The 20671-nt window shown below is 39.2% G+C and overlaps 1 long non-coding RNA gene across 2 annotated transcripts in view; it reads right to left on the bottom strand.

Moving 5' to 3' along the window:
- Positions 1080-20671, bottom strand: part of LOC106509506 — a 997952-nt gene continuing 978360 nt past the window's right edge. For both annotated transcript variants that reach the window (XR_002342062.1, XR_002342063.1), the window contains 2 exons: positions 15263-15360; positions 1080-2265 (listed from right to left, as the gene is read on the bottom strand). This is a non-coding gene — a long non-coding RNA (uncharacterized LOC106509506). The remainder of the gene's footprint in view (positions 2266-15262; positions 15361-20671) is intronic.

Raw genomic sequence — 20671 nt, 5'->3', positions numbered from 1 at the left:
GTTGAAGATATACTAGAACAATTATGTATTTAGATTATGAAAAGGTAATGAAACTGAAGCTAATTTAAGCAAATGATTCAAGATTCCAAAATACGTAAAACTACAAGATTGTTTAGCTTTGCAAAAGTAAAAACAAAATAAAAGGAGCCCTTGGTTAGGTCTGATGTTCCTTAAATGTATTACAAAATATTCTGCCACGTTAACTTAAATCACAGATTCGAATTTAAACCAAGTCAGGAGTAAATGACAGTTATTACCTAAAGGTTTTTTTGTGGTCTTTGTAAAACAAAGCCACAATTTAAGTTCATTCTCAATGCAAAAATGTCCACTCTAACTGCCAATGCTTTAGGCTGAGGCCTTAAATAACTCACAAATTAGGTGAAAGTATACAGTTCTTATATATATGCAAATTTCTAATGGGAAAAATATTTTTTATGATGAATTGACTTCAAAATAGAGACTTACTTAAAAATCACAGAGTTTGGAGTTCCCGTCGTGGCACAGTGGTTAACGAATCTGACTAGGAACCATGAGGTTGTGGGTTCGGTCCCTGCCCTTGCTCAGTGGGTTAAGGATCTGGCATTGCCGTGAGCTGTGGTGTAGTTACAGACGCAGCTTGGATCCCACGTTGCTGTGGCTCTGGCATAGGCCGGTGGCCATAGCTCTGATTAGACCCCTAGTAGCCTGGGAAATTCCATATGCCGCGGGAACAGCCCAAGAAATGGCAAAAAGACCAAAAAAAAAAATCACAGAGTTTGTGTGGACACATGGGAATTGCTAGTCCAGGTCAGATGCATGTCCACTTTGGGCAGTACGATCTTGCTAACAACACTCCAGATATCATGCCATGGGGGAGTAGCCCAGTCTTCCTACTACCAATTTATGGTCACTATTAACTTGCTGAAACTTCTTGAGGGTCATTATACTTTTGTCATTATCATCTGCAAAGTACAATACCTGTTATCCCTACCACTTTTTTGATTCACAAGACACCAGAATGGAGATGGTTACCTGAGGGACTTCTCTATATGATCTGTTTTACTCTTACCTGTTATAGGCTTCAAGTCCCCTTCAAGGAGATTAAACCCAAGAGGCTCTGGCCAAGTCTCATTGTAATACCCTTTCCCCCACCTTGACCAGCCTGGGCTGCTCACTCCCTGCCAGAGAAGGAATGTCACCCCTTCCTCACCAGGCCACCATATAACTGTTCCCCATGCAAATAAGGTGTCCTGCCCAAGACCAATCAGAACATCAAATTGGGTCTCCACTTAGGTCTGCATTGTGGGGTATAAAGACTATTGCAGGGTGAGTCAGGCCCTCTTTTTAACCTGTGCACATGTGAGTTCTTTCTTTCTCTCTGAAAATGTACTTCTACTTCAATAAATTTGTAAAAGGTCTGCCATTCCAGTGCTTTGCTATGGCGAGACAAGGACTGAGGAAGCTGTGACCGTATCAACCTCTCCCACCACCCTTCTGTCCCTTGCTTTGTTCTGTCTTCTGGACCCATTGTGCAGATTCATACAACCTTGCAGCCAAGGTTGCTTGTATTTGGAGAATTTATTTACACCTCACATAAATCTGTAGTCCTCAATCATATCGTCAATTCTCAGGCTACATGGTCTTTATATCTTTACATTTTACTAGTTGACTAGTTTCTATGACTGTTGCTCATCTCGTTGTTGTTCTAAATCTAGACCTTCTCAAGTTCCCTGTCTATAAAATGATTGAATGCTATGGTGTAGTTCAGGTCACCTGGTAAGAAGTCCAGGTAAAGTTATTCATGTAAGGGAATGAGGGAAGAAGTATCTGTGAAGGATAAAAAAAGACATGGAACAGAAGTAGGCACAGAGTGCCTCAGACCATAATGCAGGTCTGACACCTGGAAAGCAGACAGGGAAAGGAGAATTTGGTAGGAACAGCCTCATACTGCAGTGCAGTTGGGAAGAAGTAACATTCAGTTCAGATCAAAAGTGACCCATTAAAGAAGTTCCCCATGGGGTAAGAATGGTCCAGCTCTGGCATCCTTACAGTGCGCCACCTTTATCTACCAAGGGTCCATGAAGAGCATGTCCTCAGTGTGAATGCTGTGATGGATGGGTAGCAGCTGAAGCTCTTCCTAAATACACTCAGGGAAGATTCTCCCTGGAAGGGAGATCTAGTAGCTCACCTTCATGGCTTCCATAATCAACCCTTTGTGCTGCACAGATCCACTTCTTCATCTGTGTCTGGGGCCCAGCTTCTTCAAAGTTCCTGGGATTTCTCTTCCTAAGGAATAAATTAGAAGATGGTGGATAGTGGGATGAACAGAGCTGCTTCATTTGGTCTCAAGTCTGCATCAAGATATTGTATTCCCTCTCCACTTTTCATTGAAAATGCACCTCATTCATAGTTATCTTCTTGCCAAGGCTTTGTAGTTAACCTGGTGGTGTGACCAGACAAATCTTCATTCTTCATGGGTCTGAGCCCTTGCTAGTCATTTCTTTTGAGGTCAGGGTTGCTGCATGTGTGCACTCACAACTGGGCAAGGGAGTATCAAGAAGTTCAAATAGACCACCTGGGTTCCCCACGTCCCCTTTCTGTCCCCACTATGTCTAAACAGCACCCCTCCTTTTACTGATCAGGGTCAGTTACCTTTGCTATGTCATGTGGGTTTCCATGGCTGTGGATCAGGTACTTTGTCAGTACCTGGACAGTGGTCCTGCCTGAGAATTGTGGGCAGGTAAAGTAAACTCATACCTGAAATCAGTATTTTTTTCTAAGGACCAACTGTCAGTCTTTTCAAGATAAAAAGGGATCCAAAGTAGTCAAACTGCCCCAAAGTGACTTGCTGGTCTCCTAGAGGAATAGAGCTATATTGGGGACACAGCACTCATGGCAGTTGGACATTCAGGGATGACAGTAGCTAAGTAGGCCTGGAGAAATATGATCCCTATTAGGTCCTTGTGTAGGTTCCAATGCTGCCACCTTGGTGTCAGGTGTCCCTGAATTCTTAAAGAATTTTTCTCCTACCTTCCCGATGCAGGTGTCTAACCAAGGCTTCCAGTGACCTAGGTATCTCCTGCTCATCCTGCCTGATAAGCATGAAGTCAATGATGTAATAGATCAATGTCTATTGGATATTGGAATGTCTAGACAGCCCATATCTACTTGGATGGTACTCTGACAGAGGCAGAGGAGTTAACTTAATAGAGTTATCACAGCCCAGGAATAAAACTGTACATGAATATTTTTGTCTATTCCATGAAAATGCATTTGGGTCTGATTTTTTTTTTCCTAACTGAGGTAGAAAAGGGCCTTGTTAATATATTCTAGCAATGAAACTGTGTTTGGTCCTCCAGATGTGACTATGGCAACTACTCAGCTGAGCTTCTGGTAGAAAATAACCATTTTCCCTGATCTATTCAGTTTCTGCAGGAGACAAACTGGTGATTACACAAAGGTATGCTAGAAACCGTAGTCCTAAAACATTTAGGTCTTTAATGACAGCAATAATCTTACCATCCTTCCATGATATGATATTATTCAGATTTACTTTCTTGGCTGAGGGTGAGGGTAGTTTTAAAGGCTTTCACTTAGCTTCTCCCACTATGGTAATGCTTACTCCACAGTCCAAGGATGCAATGTGAGGGATATTCTAACTCTGAATCCTATCTATACACTCAAAGCAAATGACTGCTTGATATGTCTGTGAATTTACTCAGTGGCTAGGACTGCTAGAGTGGATAAAATCCACCATGCTAAGTTGGATTTTATCAAATATTCCATTTAGTACACTGACTTCCTCTCTAATGAAAGTGTTATAATGATGGTTATATCTCCAAGTATCAATGTCAATCAATCAGAATGTTATATCCTATTGTCTTCAAAATGTTGGTCCCAGTAATCAGTCATCTGAGTAAATGGCTACAGGTTCTTTGTGGAAGAACTAAGTTAGTTTTTACCATTTAGAGTTGTCAGTGTTGTAAGATCTTTCTTCTTGGGACCCATTTTAATAAGTGGATTCTGTTTCTGAAAACTGACCCAGATTCAAGAAATAAAAGGGGGGGGGACAGTCTTTAAGGCATTAGACTGCTGTGACCCCCTTTTTCCTGGCAAAGCAATAAAGCTATCTTTTTCTCCTCCTCCCCACCCCCAAAAAAAGAAATGAAAAAAAGAAATGTGACTTTTTATTGGAGTGACTGACCTTAGCTTCTGGCTCTTTCACTGTTGTTAGATATTAAGGAGTATTGCTGCTGTCGGGGCATTTATCTTCTAGGGTGTGCCAGCCTATTAACCATCTTCACAAGTCCTTGTGAATTAACTCCCCATGGCTACGTCTCTACTCTTGCCTGTTATTATAGTTGTTATCCCTTGGCTTCTGGCCATTTAAGTGCCACCTCCTGGCCTCTACTGGCTATTAATGAGCCAGGCTCTGTGACCACTTCTCCTAATGTCAGCCCTGGACAGCAGAAGTAGCCACCACTGAACTTTGTGAGGCTGATACCTGCCTCCCAGTGCATTCTTGGGAGCCTTGGTAAAAACTGGGTCTTCTGAGCCGTCTCCTGGAGCATAATCCTGGGTTGAATGTTTGTTACCACATGCCTACTTCTTAGAGTCTTTTTACTCCATTTTCCTAGCTGTTATGTCAACTCAAGCATTTCAGCTTTGCTCAGCAACTACTGGGGCAACTATTTCTCTAGCTTCTAAAATTTCCTAGCAGTGAGTTTTCCCTGAGTCATGGGGTTCTTGCAAGATATTAAACCTGTGTCACAGGAAAATGTCCCCAATTCAATAAACTATTATTCTTTCAGTCTTATGCTCAAGATCTCTTGATTAAGCACCCTCATAATCCAGTTTCAGGAGATTCCTGGCTCTTGCTGGTCCACGCCTTCTAATTTTTGATGTTTCTTTGGTTTGTGTGGTATTTCCTGCCTTACTTTGCCTTCACCTCAGCAGCTAGATTATGCTGGGATCGAACTCTTATGCTCAGGCTGGTGGCCAGGAGAGGGAGTGAGAAGAAATTCTGAGGGGCACTTGTCATTTTGCTGGGGAGAGGCCTCTGCAGCAACACACACACAGGCTAAGTGCCATCTCTCATGAGGGGGTATCACTCCTGCAAGCTCCGTAGTTTCAGGATAGTTTGCAGAGCCTCAATCCTTCTGGGCAATTTTCCTATCCCTTATCTCAGTACCTAAATTTATCAATCTGGCCCTGAATTTAGCATAACAGGCCTTCCAGAACTGGTCATTTAAACGATTCTGGAGCTCTATGACCCTAACTCTTGGGACCTTTGCCTTGTCTTTAATTGTGTCAGCCTTTGCACTGCATAAGAGAAAGGCTTTTCTAAAGCTACTAAAGAGGCCCTCTGACTTATACACTTAGCATTTAACTCTTTGTTAACTGATTTAAGTTTCTCATTGTACTTTGGCAGGGTGTCATTGCAACTGAGTAGTAACTGCCAAGGTTACTGATGAAACTTAGTAGGAATAAGTCAATTCTGCTGAACTTACTGCATTTTTTTTTTTTCACCATACATTTCAACAAGGAAAGATCTTAAGCATAGTTTTAAGAAATATCACTGCGTTTACCCTGGGACATCTCTGAATATGGCTGGTTTAAATTTGTAATTCTCTATGGGAGAGGTAAAAAAATTGAAACTTTTACATAAAAATGAAATATGGTGTGTCTTGTTGGAGATAAGTAACACTTTTTATAATGAAAACTCATAAGAATATATTATACACAATCAGGCCAAAAGAGAGGGCCTGAAAATCAAAAAAAAAAAAAAAAAAAAAAAAGAATGGATTTGGGTAAGCTGCAAAATCAAGTCCAAGTGTAAATCCAGAAGCTTCATTTAACAATTTAGCAAAAGACAGACTAGTGGAGTGTTTTATCAGCTGGAAAATGAGGAAAGAATTTATTTTTTTATTTTTATTGTTTGTCTTCTGTCTTTTCTAGGGCTGCTCCTGCGGCATGTGGAGGTTCCCAGGCTAGGGGTCTAATCAGAGCTGTAGCCACCAGCCTACATCACAGCCACAGCAACACCAGATCCAAGCTGCGTCTGCGACCTACACCACAGCTCAAAGCAATGCCAGATCCTTAACCCACTGAGCGAGGCCAGAGTTTTGAACCCGCAACCTCATGGTTTCTAGTCAGATTTGTTTCCACTGCACCATGACGGGAACTCCAGGGGAAAAGCATTTTAGATTAGACAGAAGAATTGTGTCAAGAAAGAATATTAAGAGTTTCATGATTTAGCAGGAACAAATACAGAAGGGGGCACTGAGTGAACCAGTAAAAACTGGCAATCATAAACTAGCAAATCAACATTTTAAAGAGAGAAAGTAAGTACCAGAGATATGTCTTTTTACCTCCTGTACATCAGTGGAATCTAGATAGAAGATCCAGAAAGCACTGGACAAAGTAAACAATACTTTTCTCCTGGCACTTTAAATGTTATAAAACTCTTTTACATACACTATCTCATGTATTCCTAACCATGTCTTTGATAATTAGAAATGTTGATAGTGTTATAAAATGATAAAATGAAGAAATGAGGCTCAGAAATATGAGCAATGGTCTACACCAAAGGGCTTCAAATATGGCTTGTCACATAATAGTTGTGCCAGTTTGCTCATTCTCTGTATTTAATCTCCTTGTCTAAAATATGGTATTCTCTTTGTTAAGTTTTTTGTGTGTGAATTTTTAATGAATTTGTATGATAGAATGCTAAGTGCCCAGCCTGTGTTAAGTGTTTCTGTGGTTAAGTACTAGTTTTCTTGTGGCTGTAGCAAATTACCACATACTTAGTAGTGTAAACAACACCCATTTATTATCTCAGTTCTGTAGATCAGAGTCTAGATAAGTTTACTGGGTTCTCTGCTGAGGGTCTCATTAAAGCTAAAATAAAGATGTTGGCTGGCCTAGGTGCTTTCTGAGGATCTGAAGGAGAATTTTCCTTCAGGTTTATTCAGGGTGAATTCAGGTTTATTCAGGGCAAATTCAGTTCCTTATGTTGTTAGAACTGAAGTCTCTGTTTACTTGACATGTGGGCCCCTCCTTTTCAAAGCCAGAAATGGAATGTTCAATCTGCCTTGTGCTTTGATTCTCTAAGACTTCTTCTGCCACATCTTTCTGAATGAATTTTGGCTTTTTTCTTTTGCTTCTAACGGCTCACGTAGTTACATGGGTCTACTCTGATAATCCAAGGTAATCTCCCTATTTTGAGGTCAGATAATTAGCAATTTTAGTTTTACAGACATCAGCAAAAATCTCTTTGTCGTGATATATAACATATTCACAGGCATAACATGAGAAGGTAAAGGTTATAGGAACCAAAATTCTATCTACCACAGATTATTAGCTATTATTATTGCTATAACTTAAATGAATGAAGGACTAACAGAGGTAGGGAATAGAATGTCCTGGACAATGAAGTTTTTAGCAAATTAAAAGTGATTTCACTTAAAGAGTTACACTTTGGGGGGTAGAGGAGCTAATGCTCATATGAACAAACTCAAATCTGACTCTTATCTGTGTGCACATACATAATAACCACTTTCTATATATATATATATATATATATATATATTTTTTTTTTTTTTTTTTTTTTTGTCTTTTTGCCATTTCTTGGGCCACTCCCACGGCATATGGAGGTTCCCAGACCAGGGGTCTAATCGGAGCTGTAGCCACCAGTCTACGCCAGAGCTACAGCAACGCTGGATCTGAGCCGAGTCTGCAACCTACATCACAGCCCACGGCAACGCCAGATCGTTAACCACTGAGCAAGGGCAGGGACCGAACCCTCAACCTCATGGTTCCTAGTCAGATTCGTTAACCACTGCGCCATGAAGGGAACTCCGACTTTCTATATTTTTAAGTGTAACAATGTTATTTCTAAATCTTAATACAAATCTGTCAATACATTTTCAAAAATATAAAATTACAATGTTAAGATCTTGTTTTAAAAACTGAATACATTATTGAGGAGAAGTTTGCCTCTGTTTTTTTTACAAAATTTAACTTGGAGAACATATACACAGAAAAGGAAAACACCAATTTGAAAAGAAATATGCACCCCAATGTTCATAACAGCATAATTTAGAATAGCCAAAGTATGAAGTAACCTAAGTATCTATCAACAGATGAATAGAAAAAGATGTGGTATATATCAGTACAACTCGGTCATTAAAAAGAATGCAATTCTGCCATTTGCAACAATATGGATGGACTTTGAGGGTATTATGCTTAGTGAAATGTCAGATAAAAATAAACACTGTATCTTACCACTTATTTGTGGAATCTAAAAAAAAAAAAAACAAGTGAGTATAACATAAAAGAAAAAAATATACATTTTGTCCTGAAATATGACTATTATAGATTCCTGATAATATAACAAGGAATGAGACATATTTATTAAATGATTCGGCTTTAATGTAAAATGAAACAATTTAAATGTAACTACTTCTAGATATTTCACTGTCAGAATAAACCTAAACTAGATCTTGTTAGAAATTGAAAACAGAAGCTTCAAAGTATCGTGAGGAAGGATAAATAAAATACATATTTAACTTACTCTGTATGCCTGAAGTTTGAAGCTAGGTAACTGTGTACTTCACATTGGTAAACTACTTCTAAGTTTTTTTTTTTTTTTTTTTTTTCTTTTGGTTTTTGGATAGGCTGCTTTGAGTGTAGATATTTGAATCCTCTGAGTATGGTTACTCCTCCCTAGCATCTGCTCTTGGCTCAGAATCTCACTCTGGGGCTAGTTATTTGTATTTAGCTAGCACACGAGCCCATTTCATCCTTTGTCCTGGATAGTGGATCTGTATATTTGTATGTGCATATATACATTTGTACATGCTCTTGCACACACACACATTACTGACACAACCAATTGACAATTTAAAATTTGTTTCTCAAACATGCCTAAAAAACAAAACTTTAGTGTGTAATATTAGAGGTTACAAATATCAGCTATCTTTAAACAGAGACATGTCACTGTCAAAGAAATGGACAGAGATAGGCAATGAGTATGTCTAGCCCTTCTAAGTTATAACTTGCAATGTTCTTTCTATTTTGCTCTTATTCCTGTTCCTATTTTACACATCCATTTTTAGAGGTAACTTGCCAAAATCTTTTCCTATGCATGTTTACTCACACTGTTACTGCTTTTCTCTAGTTTCTCTCACACATGCCAGATTTTGGCTTAGTAGAGCTTTTGCTTTACATCTTGGAACAGGATGATTTAGATCAAAATGGGTTTCTTCTGGGGAAGATGGAGCTGCTGTTTTTCATAGCAACCTTTATGAAACTTTTTGAATCCTTTGTCTATGAACATGTATAACCTTTATAAAAATAAAGAAAAATATAGGTGGGGATTAAAAATGAGAGAGCATCATTAAACCAGGAATGACCACATCAGGTTACTCAGAAATGTTAAGTGTTAAGGCACATTTCTAAAGTGACTGAACCATTCTGGCAAAAGCTATCAGAACTATGCTTCCTGAGTTCCTATTATCTGGACCTGTGTTATTCTAGTAGGAATCTTCTTTTTAAAAATCAAAGACATCATTTAAAAATTTCAACTGTTTTCAACTCAGCTTCATTACTCTATCTTCAAGAATTTCATTTTAGATCCATTTACTGGCTTTCCCTATTTGAGCTATAGTGATGTCACTCCTGATATGCATAATGCATTTTAGATTACCTATGACTCTAAGAAAGCCCCATGACAACCTTTAAAAAAATGATCACCCTAGAAATGATAATCAATCATTTTGATATTCTAAGTTTATGGGAACATTAGCAGAGCAAAATTAAGGCAAGCCTAAATAATTTGACATCATGGAATTTCCCTTGGAATAAAACCAGAAAATGAATTTGGCCAAAAGTTGTTGAAGTCTCTTGAAGTAAATCAGCAGAAGAGATGTTCTCTGAGTATTATGGGGAAATCTGGTCAGTGTCATGAGGCTGTCATTCCTTTTAAAGTTGCTGGAGAACTCTGTTCATTCTCTGTATTTGGTAGATGTTTGAGAATTTATCTGAGTGTTTTTTATGAAAGGGGGATGTTTGAGGCAGAGAATTTGAAAGAAAATTGCCATGTAACAAATGACCTGAGAATTGTTAAATACTGAAGTTCCGTTAACTTCAGATGTTTCTGCTGTGAACAAATGGCTTTCTGTGGAAGCTGCCTCTTAAATGGGCAGGGCTATTTGTCTCAAAGGATATGAAAGATATTACTCACTAATACTGCTGGTTCTTCAATCCTTCTGGGAGTATTGGAGGACTGCATATCTTTTCTCCATTAAAGCTAGGCAAACATCTGACATGCTCTGATCCAGAAAATGAGAGTAAAGTAACTGGTATCATCTGTGACCTAAAGCACAGAAGAGCATGTGCATGATTCTTTGTTCTCTTCTTCACTCTGCTAAAAACTGAAGGCTCTACTTGTGGTTGCCTGATGGGAGGGGGAAGGAGTGGGAGGGATCGGGAGCTTGGGTTTATCAGACATAACCTAGAATAGATTTACAAGGAGATCCTGCTGAATAGCATTGAGAACTATGTCTAGATACTCATGTTGCAACAGAAGAAAGGGTGGGGAAAAAACTGTAATTGCAATGTATACATGTAAGGATAACCTGACCCCTTGCTGTACAGTGGGAAAATAAAAACACAAAAAAACAAAAAAACTGAAGGCTCTGTGAGATAGCAGCACATAGGAAGCTAAAGCCTTTATGTACCTCTTCCCTGAGTGACTGCCATAAACCAAATTCCCCTCTTGACCTATATGGGGCATGCTCTGTGCATGGGAAATAGACTTTTGCTATTAAGCATTCCATATATTAAGTCATTGAAATATTGGTGGTTTTTGTTACTGCACATGAACTAGCCTATACTGACTAATACATAGGATTTATTTTAAAAGGAACTGTTAATGTGAATGAGCCACCTGGGATTGAAATTAGTGCTAATATATAGAATACATGGGCGTAATATATAATTAACTGTAACACTACCTTCATTAAGATTTATCTTGTGTGCAACCTTCATGCTTATGGCAAGATAATATTCCAGGGAAGAATAAAATCCAAGTTAGTCACATTTTTCAGTGATAAGAACATAATAGGTACTCAGAAAATGTTATTTGAGTTGAGTTAGGTTATATGAGAAGCAAGTGTACAAAGAAAGAGGTTATTCTGGCCACGTAACATCCTATACCACAGGGAAAAAATCTGAGGGAGAAAGACAAAATCATGAGATAAAGAAAGGCATCATAAGCAGTAGAAGTGATACATACATAGCCGTAATGTAAGTAGATTCAGACCAGAAAAATGGAAGTACTCTGATTGAGCCAACCCAAAGTCTGAGAAAAGGTAAACCTGGTTGTTTTTCATGTTTCAGAGGTCTTACTGTAGCTATGTCTATGTGATATCAAAAGTTTGATCAAGTTCCTTATTGCTTTTACAAACCTGATTGGTTTTTTTTCCCTATCAAACTGATCGATCCCTGTTATATGGAGAGAATGATTTTGGTTTTTTTCTCTCAGAGTTGTGTGTCATATCTAATCATGTGCCTTATCTCACATAGGTTGGTAGTAATCATTTTTTGTGGTTAAAAAAGTTTTTTTCAATATCATCAAATTTTAAAAAATCAAGAATAATATAAGAACATTCAAAACATTGGTACTTCCCCTTTTTAATGTTTGTATTCCATCAAACTTTCCATGAGGGCAGGAATGATGGTCTATTCACCACAGAATCCCAAGGATCTAGCATAATGCCTTGGATACATGAGATGCTCATTACCTTTTGAACGAATGTGTGAATTTACATAGCAAGCTTCTAAGCTCCATTTGATATGGTGCTACTTTATCTTTTTGGTTCTATTACCATTAGGCTCCCTCACATACCATGCCTTCTACAAACAGATCTGCATAGAAGCTTTACCCCATCTTTGTTCTCTGACTTACTATTCTTTCCTCAATACATTCCCATCTCTCAGCCTCACACTAATAGATAACTTCTATGGCTAAGCACTTTTCATATATTTTGCCTTTCCCTAAAATAAAATATATAAAACTACAAAGGAAGTACCATTAGTGTTATTAGTAATAACACAACTGCACAGATGAGGAAAATAAGGCTCAGAAATGTAAGATATTTTACTTATTTGAGACCCCTAGGTCCCCAACCACAGGGCTGCTAAGATCTACCTCCTTACGTAACCATGATCCCTAACCACCTTGCACACTGCTAGCCTCTGTTGTTCTTCCTTCAAGCCTCATTCAAACACCACTTCCTCCATAAAACTTTTTATTGTGTTGATCTTCACTGATCTTTTGTTCCAAACACCTGTTACCCTTAAACTCAGCACCATGCTGTCCACTCTTACTATTTCTGTATATATTTTGTGTGTATTAATTTTATGACTCCAAGGCTTTTGAGATCTTAAAGCCTTGAGTAGGAATTGAGCACTACTTCTTTTGTATATTCTAGTGTCTAGCACAATACAGATAATCAAGAAAAACTTCCTAGATAACAAGGTGATAAAGAATAAAATAATATTAAATTTGCTATGTTTATCCAGGAATTCTCATTTAGAAATTTTCCTCAAGGCTGACAAGGAAAGATCTAGACTTTGCTTTTGACATCCTTTATTTAAAAAGTTAACTTCCTGCCACTCAGAAACTCAAGATTTGGAATTGTTAGAAATAGTTTGGATGAAATAGGCTGCCTTTTCAAGACAAGGCAATAACTGTTATTTCCAGTCATTAAAGATATTTAGGAACAAAGGAATCAGCTGACAACTTGTGACTGGTGCAATCAGAGAAGCCGGAGATTGGGATGTTTATTTTTACACATTGGGAAGGAATAAGCAAGGATTAGCCCACAAGTTTGACACCTTGGATGTACTCAGGGGCTTTGCATCATATCACATGAACATAATGCCTCTCTTCATGTCCCCATAGAATTAGGCAGAGATACAGAAGAAAGCCCCAGGCCAGAGCTCTGAACATAAACTGGATCTAAGCCTTAATAACCGAATCTGATCATATAAACAACTCAGAACAAGTGAAAAAGTGCCAAACTTATCTTTGTGAGTTTCCTTGTGAGTTGAAGATATACTAGAACAATTATGTATTTAGATTATGAAAAGGTAATGAAACTGAAGCTAATTTAAGCAAATGATTCAAGATTCCAAAATACGTAAAACTACAAGATTGTTTAGCTTTGCAAAAGTAAAAACAAAATAAAAGGAGCCCTTGGTTAGGTCTGATGTTCCTTAAATGTATTACAAAATATTCTGCCACGTTAACTTAAATCACAGATTCGAATTTAAACCAAGTCAGGAGTAAATGACAGTTATTACCTAAAGGTTTTTTTGTGGTCTTTGTAAAACAAAGCCACAATTTAAGTTCATTCTCAATGCAAAAATGTCCACTCTAACTGCCAATGCTTTAGGCTGAGGCCTTAAATAACTCACAAATTAGGTGAAAGTATACAGTTCTTATATATATGCAAATTTCTAATGGGAAAAATATTTTTTATGATGAATTGACTTCAAAATAGAGACTTACTTAAAAATCACAGAGTTTGGAGTTCCCGTCGTGGCACAGTGGTTAACGAATCTGACTAGGAACCATGAGGTTGTGGGTTCGGTCCCTGCCCTTGCTCAGTGGGTTAAGGATCTGGCATTGCCGTGAGCTGTGGTGTAGTTACAGACGCAGCTTGGATCCCACGTTGCTGTGGCTCTGGCATAGGCCGGTGGCCATAGCTCTGATTAGACCCCTAGTAGCCTGGGAAATTCCATATGCCGCGGGAACAGCCCAAGAAATGGCAAAAAGACCAAAAAAAAAAAATCACAGAGTTTGTGTGGACACATGGGAATTGCTAGTCCAGGTCAGATGCATGTCCACTTTGGGCAGTACGATCTTGCTAACAACACTCCAGATATCATGCCATGGGGGAGTAGCCCAGTCTTCCTACTACCAATTTATGGTCACTATTAACTTGCTGAAACTTCTTGAGGGTCATTATACTTTTGTCATTATCATCTGCAAAGTACAATACCTGTTATCCCTACCACTTTTTTGATTCACAAGACACCAGAATGGAGATGGTTACCTGAGGGACTTCTCTATATGATCTGTTTTACTCTTACCCTGTTATAGGCTTCAAGTCCCCTTCAAGGAGATTAAACCCAAGAGGCTCTGGCCAAGTCTCATTGTAATACCCTTTCCCCCACCTTGACCAGCCTGGGCTGCTCACTCCCTGCCAGAGAAGGAATGTCACCCCTTCCTCACCAGGCCACCATATAACTGTTCCCCATGCAAATAAGGTGTCCTGCCCAAGACCAATCAGAACATCAAATTGGGTCTCCACTTAGGTCTGCATTGTGGGGTATAAAGACTATTGCAGGGTGAGTCAGGCCCTCTTTTTAACCTGTGCACATGTGAGTTCTTTCTTTCTCTCTGAAAATGTACTTCTACTTCAATAAATTTGTAAAAGGTCTGCCATTCCAGTGCTTTGCTATGGCGAGACAAGGACTGAGGAAGCTGTGACCGTATCAACCTCTCCCACCACCCTTCTGTCCCTTGCTTTGTTCTGTCTTCTGGACCCATTGTGCAGATTCATACAACCTTGCAGCCAAGGTTGCTTGTATTTGGAGAATTTATTTACACCTCACATAAATCTGTAGTCCTCAATCATATCGTCAATTCTCAGGCTACATGGTCTTTATATCTTTACATTTTACTAGTTGACTAGTTTCTATGACTGTTGCTCATCTCGTTGTTGTTCTAAATCTAGACCTTCTCAAGTTCCCTGTCTATAAAATGATTGAATGCTATGGTGTAGTTCAGGTCACCTGGTAAGAAGTCCAGGTAAAGTTATTCATGTAAGGGAATGAGGGAAGAAGTATCTGTGAAGGATAAAAAAAGACATGGAACAGAAGTAGGCACAGAGTGCCTCAGACCATAATGCAGGTCTGACACCTGGAAAGCAGACAGGGAAAGGAGAATTTGGTAGGAACAGCCTCATACTGCAGTGCAGTTGGGAAGAAGTAACATTCAGTTCAGATCAAAAGTGACCCATTAAAGAAGTTCCCCATGGGGTAAGAATGGTCCAGCTCTGGCATCCTTACAGTGCGCCACCTTTATCTACCAAGGGTCCATGAAGAGCATGTCCTCAGTGTGAATGCTGTGATGGATGGGTAGCAGCTGAAGCTCTTCCTAAATACACTCAGGGAAGATTCTCCCTGGAAGGGAGATCTAGTAGCTCACCTTCATGGCTTCCATAATCAACCCTTTGTGCTGCACAGATCCACTTCTTCATCTGTGTCTGGGGCCCAGCTTCTTCAAAGTTCCTGGGATTTCTCTTCCTAAGGAATAAATTAGAAGATGGTGGATAGTGGGATGAACAGAGCTGCTTCATTTGGTCTCAAGTCTGCATCAGATATTGTATTCCCTCTCCACTTTTCATTGAAAATGCACCTCATTCATAGTTATCTTCTTGCCAAGGCTTTGTAGTTAACCTGGTGGTGTGACCAGACAAATCTTCATTCTTCATGGGTCTGAGCCCTTGCTAGTCATTTCTTTCTGAGGTCAGGGTTGCTGCATGTGTGCACTCACAACTGGGCAAGGGAGTATCAAGAAGTTCAAATAGACCACCTGGGTTCCCCACGTCCCCTTTCTGTCCCCACTATGTCTAAACAGCACCACCTCCTTTTACTGATCAGGGTCAGTTACCTTTGCTATGTCATGTGGGTTTCCATGGCTGTGGATCAGGTACTTTGTCAGTACCTGGACAGTGGTCCTGCCTGAGAATTGTGGGCAGGTAAAGTAAACTCATACCTGAAATCAGTATTTTTTTCTAAGGACCAACTGTCAGTCTTTTCAAGATAAAAAGGGATCCAAAGTAGTCAAACTGCCCCAAAGTGACTTGCTGGTCTCCTAGAGGAATAGAGCTATATTGGGGACACAGCACTCATGGCAAGTTGGACATTCAGGGATGACAGTAGCTAAGTAGGCCTGGAGAAATATGAGTCCCTATTAGGTCCTTGTGTAGGTTCCAATGCTGCCACCTTGGTGTCAGGTGTCCCTGAATTCTTAAAGAATTTTTCTCCTACCTTCCCGAATGCAGGTGTCTAACCAAGGCTTCCAGTGACCTAGGTATCTCCTGCTCATCCTGCCTGATAAGCATGAAGTCAATGATGTAATAGATCAATGTCTATTGGATATTGGAATGTCTAGACAGCCCATATCTACTTGGATGGTACTCTGACAGAGGCAGAGGAGTTAACTTAATAGAGTTATCACAGCCCAGGAATAAAACTGTACATGAATATTTTTGTCTATTCCATGAAAATGCATTTGGGTCTGATTTTTTTTTTCCTAACTGAGGTAGAAAAGAGGCCTTGTTAATATATTCTAGCAATGAAACTGTGTTTGGTCCTCCAGATGTGACTATGGCAACTACTCAGCTGAGCTTCTGGTAGAAAATAACCATTTTCCCTGATCTATTCAGTTTCTGCAGGAGACAAACTGGTGGATTACACAAAGGTATGCTAGAAACCGTAGTCCTAAAACATTTAGGTCTTTAATGACAGCAATAATCTCTACCATCCTTCCATGATATGATATTATTCAGATTTACTTTCTTGGCTGAGGGGTGAGGGTAGTTTTAAAGGCTTTCACTTAGCTTCTCCCACTATGGTAATGCTTACTCCACAGTCCAAGGATGCAATGTGAGGGATATTCTAACTCTGAATCCTATCTATACACTCAAAGCAAATGACTGCTTGATATGTCTGTGAATTTACTCAGTGGCTAGGACTGCTAGAGTGGATAAAATCCACCATGCTAAGTTGGATTTTATCAAATAGTCCATTTAGTACCTGACTTCCTCTCTAATGAAAGTGTTATAATGATGGTTATATCTCCAAGTATCAATGTCAATCAATTCAGAATGTTATATCCTATTGTCTTCAAAATGTTGGTCCCAGTAATCAGTCATCTGAGTAAATGGCTACAGGTTCCTTTGTGGAAGAACTAAGTTAGTTTTTACCATTTAGAGTTGTCAGTGTTGTAAGATCTTTCTTCTTGGGGACCCATTTTAATAAGTGGATTCTGTTTCTGAAAACTGACCCAGATTCAAGAAATAAAAGGGGGGGGGGACAGTCTTTAAGGCATTAGACTGCTGTGACCCCCTTTTCCTGGCAAAGCAATAAAGCTATCTTTTTCTCCTCCTCCCCACCCCCCAAAAAAAGAAATGAAAAAAAGAAATGTGACTTTTTATTGGAGTGACTGACCTTAGCTTCTGGCTCTTTCACTGTTGTTAGATATTAAGGAGTATTGCTGCTGTCGGGGCCATTTATCTTCTAGGGTGTGCCAGCCTATTAACCATCTTCACAAGTCCTTGTGAATTAACTCCCCATGGCTACGTCTCTACTCTTGCCTGTTATTATAGTTGTTATCCCTTGGCTTCTGGCCATTAAGTGCCACCTCCTGGCCTCTACTGGCTATTAATGAGCCAGGCTCTGTGACCACTTCTCCTAATGTCAGCCCTGGACAGCAGAAGTAGCCACCACTGAACTTTGTGAGGCTGATACCTGCCTCCCAGTGCATTCTTGGGAGCCTTGGTAAAAACTGGGTCTTCTGAGCCGTCTCCTGGAGCATAATCCTGGGTTGAATGTTTGTTACCACATGCCTACTTCTTAGAGTCTTTTTACTCCATTTTCCTAGCTGTTATGTCAACTCAAGCATTTCAGCTTTGCTCAGCAACTACTGGGGCAACTATTTTCTCTAGGCTTCTAAAAGTCTTCCTAGCAGTGAGTTTTCCCTGAGTCATGGGGTTCTTGCCAAGATATTAAACCTGTGTCACAGGAAAATGTCCCCAATTCAATAAACTATTATTCTTTCAGTCTTATGCTCAAGATCTCTTGATTAAGCACCCTCATAATCCAGTTTCAGGAGATTCCTGGCTCTTGCTGGTCCACGCCTTCTAATTTTTGATGTTTCTTTGGTTTGTGTGGTATTTCCTGCCTTACTTTGCCTTCACCTCAGCAGCTAGATTATGCTGGGATCGAACTCTTATGCTCAGGCTGGTGGCCAGGAGAGGGAGTGAGAAGAAATTCTGAGGGGCACTTGTCATTTTGCTGGGGAGAGGCCTCTGCAGCAACACACACACAGGCTAAGTGCCATCTCTCATGAGGGGGTATCACTCCTGCAAGCTCCGTAGTTTCAGGATAGTTTGCAGAGCCTCAATCCTTCTGGGCAATTTTTCCTATCCCTTATCTCAGTACCCTAAATTTTATCAATCTGGCCCTGAATTTAGCATAACAGGCCTTCCAGAACTGGTCATTTAAACGATTCTGGAGCTCTATGACCCTAACTCTTGGGACCTTTGCCTTGTCTTTAATTGTGTCAGCCTTTGCACTGCATAAGAGAAAGGCTTTTCTAAAGCTACTAAAGAGGCCCTCTGACTTATACACTTAGCATTTAACTCTTTGTTAACTGATTTAAGTTTCTCATTGTACTTTGGCAGGGTGTCATTGCAACTGAGTAGTAACTGCCAAGGTTACTGATGAAACTTAGTAGGAATAAGTCAATTCTGCTGAACTTACTGGCATTTTTTTTTTTTTCACCATACATTTCAACAAGGAAAGATCTTAAGCATAGTTTTAAGAAATATCACTGCGTTTACCCTGGGACATCTCTGAATATGGCTGGTTTAATTTGTAATTCTCTATGGGAGAGGTAAAAAAATTGAAACTTTTACATAAAAATGAAATATGGTGTGTCTTGTTGGAGATAAGTAACACTTTTTATAATGAAAACTCATAAGAATATATTATACACAATCAGGCCAAAAGAGAGGGCCTGAAAATCAAAAAAAAAAAAAAAAAAAAAAAGAATGGATTTGGGTAAGCTGCAAAATCAAGTCAAGTTGTAAATCCAGAAGCTTCATTTAACAATTTAGCAAAAGACAGACTAGTGGAGTGTTTTATCAGCTGGAAAATGAGGAAAGAATTTTATTTTTTTATTTTTTATTGTTTGTCTTTCTGTCTTTTCTAGGGCTGCTCCTGCGGCATGTGGAGGTTCCCAGGCTAGGGGTCTAATCAGAGCTGTAGCCACCAGCCTACATCACAGCCACAGCAACACCAGATCCAAGCTGCGTCTGCGACCTACACCACAGCTCAAAGCAATGCCAGATCCTTAACCCACTGAGCGAGGCCAGAGTTTGAACCCGCAACCTCATGGTTTCTAGTCAGATTTGTTTCCACTGCACCATGACGGGAACTCCAGGGGAAAAGCATTTTAGATTAGACAGAAGAATTGTGTCAAGAAAGAATATTTAAGAGTTCATGATTTAGCAGGAACAAATACAGAAGGGGGCACTGAGTGAACCAGTAAAAACTGGCAATCATAAACTAGCAAATCAACATTTTAAAGAGAGAAAGTAAGTACCAGAGATATGTCTGTTTTTACCTCCTGTACATCAGTGGAATCTAGATAGAAGATCCAGAAAGCACTGGACAAAGTAAACAATACTTTTCTCCTGGCACTTTAAATGTTATAAAACTCTTTTACATACACTATCTCATGTATTCCTAACCATGTCTTTGATAATTAGAAATGTTGATAGTGTTATAAAAATGATAAAGATGAAGAAATGAGGCTCAGAAAATATGAGCAATTGTCTACACCAAAGGGCTTCAAATATGGCTTTGTCACATAATAGTTGTGCCAGTTTGCTCATTCTCTGTATTTAATCTCCTTGTCTAAAATATGGTATTCTCTTTGTAAGTTTTTTGTGTGTGAATTTTTAATGAATTTGTATGCATAGAATGCTAAGTGCCCAGCCTGTGTTAAGTGTTCTGTGGTTAAGTACTAGTTTTCTTGTGGCTGTAGCAAATTACCACATACTTAGTAGTGTAAAACAACACCCATTTATTATCTCAGTTCTGTAGATCAGAGTCTAGATAAGTTTTACTGGGTTCTCTGCTGAGGGTCTCATAAAGCTAAAATAAAGATGTTGGCTGGCCTAGGTGCTTTTCTGAGGATCTGAAGGAGAATTTTCCTTCAGGTTTATTCAGGTGAATTCAGGTTTATTCAGGGCAAAATTCAGTTCCTTATGTTGTAGAACTGAAGTCTCTGTTTACTTGACATGTGGGCCCCTCCTTTTCAAAGCCAGAAATGGAATGTTCAATCTGCCTTGTGCTTTGATTCTCTAAGACTTCTTCTGCCACATCTTTCTGAATGAATTTTGCTTTTTTCTTTTGCTTCTAACGGCTCACGTAGTTACATGGGTCTACTCTGATAATCCAAGGTAATCTCCCTATTTTGAGGTCAGATAATTAGCAATTTTAGTTTTACAGACATCAGCAAAATCTCTTTTGTCGTGATATATAACATATTCACAGGCATAACATGAGAAGGTAAAGGTTATAGGAACCAAAATTCTATCTACCACAGATTATTAGCTATTATTATTGCTATAACTTAAATGAATGAAGGACTAACAGAGGTAGGGAATAGAATGTCCTGGACAATGAAGTTTTTTAGCAAATTAAAAGTGATTTCACTTAAAGAGTTACACTTTGGGGGTAGAGGAGCTAATGCTCATATGAACAAACTCAAATCTTGAACTCTTATCTGTGTGCACATACATAATAACCACTTTCTATATAT

The sequence above is a fragment of the Sus scrofa genome, chromosome 2, assembly GCF_000003025.6.
Source record: "Sus scrofa isolate TJ Tabasco breed Duroc chromosome 2, Sscrofa11.1, whole genome shotgun sequence".
Lineage (NCBI taxonomy): Eukaryota > Metazoa > Chordata > Mammalia > Artiodactyla > Suidae > Sus > Sus scrofa.
This window is presented reverse-complemented; position numbering and strand designations above follow the sequence as displayed.